Source organism: Teleopsis dalmanni, chromosome 2 (assembly GCF_002237135.1).
Source record: "Teleopsis dalmanni isolate 2A chromosome 2, ASM223713v2, whole genome shotgun sequence".
NCBI lineage: Eukaryota > Metazoa > Arthropoda > Insecta > Diptera > Diopsidae > Teleopsis > Teleopsis dalmanni.
The window spans coordinates 72,882,554-72,887,892 of record NC_051847.1 but is presented as its reverse complement, the minus strand read 5'-3'; positions in this window follow the sequence as shown (position 1 = coordinate 72,887,892).

The window sequence follows — 5,339 nt, the reverse complement described above, 5'->3', positions numbered from 1 at the left end:
TGTTGCTGTAAAGCTAGACTTTCTTTGTATGGTGACAAAGAAGCTTTATTAAAATTTAGAGGGGTTTTGAATAGCAAAGAAAGAAATAAAAGACAAACACAAAAATTTATTTTAATTTTATTGAAGTTTGGCTGACCATACAACGCTGTTTCGAGTATTGCCAAGTACACCACTTCATCAGTGGTGTTTGGAATAATCGAATTTTTATTTAATTAGTTTATAGTCCGTATACAATTTGTTTGGACTGCAAGTGCCAGGCTTAGAACTCGTGCCTGTCAAATTAGAAGCGATGACTAATCGTGTTTATCCACAAGAAGCCAAGGCTGCACAAACTTTCAATGCTCAAGTTCCAGGTTTTATTGTCACTTATTTTTATTTAATTAGTGACAACAACCAACGCACTTGCCGTGCTTTTTAAATAAGAACGAGCTTATAAACTTCAGCTTTATTTTTAGAAACACAAGTTCAGCGAATTGAAAGTTTAACTTTTGGGTTTTGCCTATTTCTTTATTTCTTTTCAAAGCTACTCTTTTTGTAGAGACATTTTGTAATGCATATTGTTTTACTTACTATATGTAAAGCGACCATTTTGGTGCTTTTTACAAAGAAGCTATGCTATGTTATTCTACAAATCCGCTTTCGCGGTTAGGAAAAGTTGAACAATATTATATTTTAACATATTGTTCTTTACTTTTCACAAGCCTAATATTTGAATAAAGTATTAGTGTTGCTATAAAGCTACGCTTTCTTTGTATGGTGACAAAGAAGCTTTATTAAAATTTAGAGAGTTTTCGAATAACAAAGAAAGAAATAAAGGACAAACACAAAAATTTATTTTTAATTTTATTGAAGTTTGGCTGACCACACAACGCTGTTTCGAGTATTGCCAAGTACTCTTCATCAGTGGTCTTTGGGAATAATCGAATATTATTTAATTAGTTTATAGTCCGTATACAATTTGTTTGGACTGCAAGTGCCAGGCTTAGAACTCGTGCCTGTCAAATTAGAAGCGATGACTAATCGTGTTTATCCACAAGAAGCCAAGGCTGCACAAACTTTCAATGCTCAAGTTCCAGGTTTTATTGTCACTTATTTTTATTTAATTAGTGACAACAACCAACGCACTTGCCGTGCTTTTTAAATTAGAACGAGCTTATAAACTACAGCTTTATTTTTGGAAACACAAGTTCAACGAATTGAAAGTTTAACTTTTGGGTTTTGCCTATTTCTTTATTTCTTTTCAAAGCTACTCTTTTTGTAGAGACATTTTGTAATGCATATTGTTTTACTTACTATATGTAAAGCGACCATTCTGGTGCTTTTTACAAAGAAGCTATGCTATGTTATTCTACAAATCCGCTTTCGCGGTTAGGAAAAGTTGAACAATATTATATTTTAACATATTGTTCTTTACTTTTCACAAGCCTAATATTTGAATAAAGTATTAGTGTTGCTATAAAGCTACGCTTTCTTTGTATGGTGACAAAGAAGCTTTATAATTATAGAAGGGTTTTCGAATAACAAAGAAAGAAATAAAGGACAAACACAAAAATTTATTTTTAATTTTATTGAAATTTGGCTGACCATACAACGCTGTTTCGAGTATTGCCAAGTACTCTTCATCAGTGGTCTTTGGGAGTAATCGAATTTTATTTAATTAGTTTATAGTCCGTATATAATTTGTTTGGACTGCAAGTGCCAGGCTTAGAACTCGTGCCTGTCAAATTAGAAGCGATGACTAATCGTGTTGATCCACAAGAAGCCAAGGCTGCACAAACTTTCAATGCTCAAGTTCCAGGTTTTATTGTCACTTATTTTATTTAATTAGTGACAACAACCAAAGCACTTGCCGTGCTTTAAACTACAGCTTTATATTTGGAAACACAAGTTCAACGCGACTTGAAAGTTTAACTTTTTGGGTTTGCCTTATTCTTTATTTCTTTTCAAAGCTACTCTTTTTGTAGAGACATATTGTACTGCATATTGTTTTACTTACTATATGTAAAGCGACCATTCTGGTGCTTTTTACAAAGAAGCTATGCTATGTTATTCTACAAATCCGCTTATTGCGGTTAGGAAAAGCTGAACAATATTATATTTTAACATATTGTTCTTTACTTTTCACAAGTCTAATATTTGAATAAAGTTTACGTTACCGCAAATATTTTAGCATTGTCAAGAAACCAATCTGTAATTTCAAGACTGCAATTGGCACAAAAGAAGTATGTCCCCAAGCAACATGAATCATAAATCCAATAAACGTGATGTACAGTATTTGATTGCAATACTTACTTTTTTAATTTATTTATGTATTTGATTTTAAGGGATGATTAGAATTTGGTAACATATTTCCATTGAACATACACAACAAACTGATTTTTGAATTTGGCTGCACTAAAACTTAAGACTTAAAATACTTTGCGAGTAAAACCTAACTCTGAAGATTTTAAGAGCATTGTTGTTGCTTCACATGTTTTCTTTAGTAAGTTACGAAGTATTTTTTTGCTACTCTGAAAGAAAAAATACGGCTATTAATATTTATATAATATTCAGTATAGTATCTCTTATTATATACCAAACTGTCCAAATATACAAAACAAATTAATTTTTACTAAAATTTTGCATGCGTGTATTTATATTAAAAAAACTAAATTTTAGATATGTGATCATATTTGATCAAAAAATATTGAGAAACATGTAAACATTTTCATTTAAGGCAAGCTATTTGTTGAAAATTCTTGGAAAAGAAAAGTCATATACACCTTTGTTTGAAATTTAAAGCTGAAGCGAGTATTTCCCTTTGTACTGAGTTCAATAAAAACCTCAGAGAATTAAGTTTGTACAGTGGAAATGTTAACCAAATGCTATTGAATTGATAGCAATTTTCGACCGTTTTGACCAATGATGAAAACAACTCTTTGAAAAGTTTGCGTAAAACTCAATTGATGGTCCTTAACTTGAAACTATAAAATTCTATCAACTCAGAAACTGGCAACAATAAAAGCATTTTGATCAATCAATTTCGTTGGTTCACACTTTTAGGATCAAAAAGCAAGGCGAGGTTTTATATTTATTTGTGTAAAAGTCACCACTGCTATTTAAAGTACCACAAATTTAGTTTAATGGAATAAAAAAAAAATGTGCTGTTAATAAGTAAAAAAATTATTATTAATATTATTATTGCATTACAAAATCACTACAAACTTCTTTAGATTGGAAATACATGCATGGTCAGCATGTAATAATAAATAATTTCGTAACAAAATATTTTTCTTTAAATTAAGTTAATTTCTTAATCGGACAAAAATTGGCTAGATATGACCTCATCACCTCCGATATGACCTCAGCAGACACGTACTAAATTTCCGATGAATGAATTTTCAAAGAATATATTGCAATGTTAACACTAGTTACTTTTGTTTAATATTTTCATAGAAGAATATTGTAATGATATTCTATGCAATAAATTTATTGACATATAGAATAAGGTAATAAGATATATGGAAAATAAAATAAATTATTTAATTCACTTAAAGCCAGTCTAGCATTGTTAATTGCTTAACATTAAATAAATCACTTATTCAAAAGCATTTTTCAGTAATTTTATTATAAGTGCTCTATTCAAGCAATATTTTGAAATTTTGAAATTCATAATGCTATATAAGAAATATTATTTCACCATCAGGTTAAATTTTTAATATATGAATAGTGACGTAAAAAAATGTGCGCTACAAAAAGTTCTTCCGAATTTTAAGTGCTTTGTGTATAATTGCTGATTAATTAATCCTGCATTTTTGTTAAAAGTACCTGTTAATAAGAGAAGTTGAGTTATATTTCAATAAAATGGTTTACTCTAAACCACGGTTGCCACTTGAAAATTTTTTTCTGTACCAAAATTGGTTTAAAAAGGTACCATTTCTGTAAAAAAAGGTCCAAAATTTTTTCGAACTAATTTTTAGAGAATTTCTTTTAAATACTCGTATAAATTCGGTAGTATTGTAGTATTGTTAGAAAACAGACACACTGATATGCAAACTCTTGTTAATAACGTATGTGAGCAGTCATATAAAGTCGGTCTTAAAATAAACGCCTCGAATACACAAACAATGAAAGCCAAAGCAAGCAATCAATTGCCCATCCTTCTGTACGATCATTACAGTGAAGACGTGCAGGAACTCGAATACCTGGAGAGTATAGTCAACAACGATGGTGGCACGTCAAGGACATCGGACAATAGAGAAAGAAATTTCAGAGACACAAATCTGGTTGGGCTCGGCCACACACTTAGAAAGCCGACAGATGCAATTGCCCACGCAGTCATGGAATGGAACACCGCAAGGAAGTAGGAGACGAGGTTGTCCTAAAACCATCTGGCGAAGATACAGTGTCAACAGAAATAAACAAATCTTTTAACCAGCTACGTTTTACTGCCAGATACTGAGACGAATGGAGGAAGTTTATAAATATTATTTGTAAATAGACTAAGTTCTAATTTTTAAATTTTTATAATAAAGAACATGTTTTAATAATAATAATAATACATTCTAAGACTTGATGATTTTTTTTTAGATTTATTTTGTGCAAATATTTAAAAATTTTTATGAATGTCCAAATAAAGTTTTTAGTTTCATATGATATTTCTGCTAGATTGAACAGAGTATATATATATAATACATATAAGATTGGCAGAATTTGGGAGCTCCTTCGAAAATACTTAGCGACTTTTCCATTATCAAGAGTCGAATGTAAGATGAAAATTAAGTACTTGTAAATTTTATTTTCTTTTTTATTTTTTTTACAAATTTTCTCTATTAAACTAACATATGTCACAGAAAATAATATTTTTCTTTTCTTTTTTTTTTTTTTTTATTATTTTTTTTCTTTTTTTTTCTCTTCTAACAAGAGTTCCGGCTCTACAACACCGTTGTAATTGAAAAAAACACTCTCAACATCACCTTCACTTTTGATGGACTATGACATGTTTTTTTCGGTTGTCTGGTTGTATGTTATACTCATATTGATATTCAGATATCTGAGTTGGTGAATCAGCACCTTTACTCTATTTTATCTGTGCACAGTTTTAAGTCACACTAAGAATAACTGAATACGGGGCTTTATAATATGATGGATCTGATGTCTTTGTATCTGCCTGTGTTCATCAAATTTCGCTGTATTTTTAGGATGCTGAGAGTTGGATTATTGTGACTGTCAATAATATGGAACAGTTTCAGAGCACGATCTTTAATGTATTTTTCGACTGAATCGACTCTCAGATCTCTGTGGATATCCGCTCCTCTTACGTACCATGGGGCGATAACCAGTTTTCTTAAGGCAATATT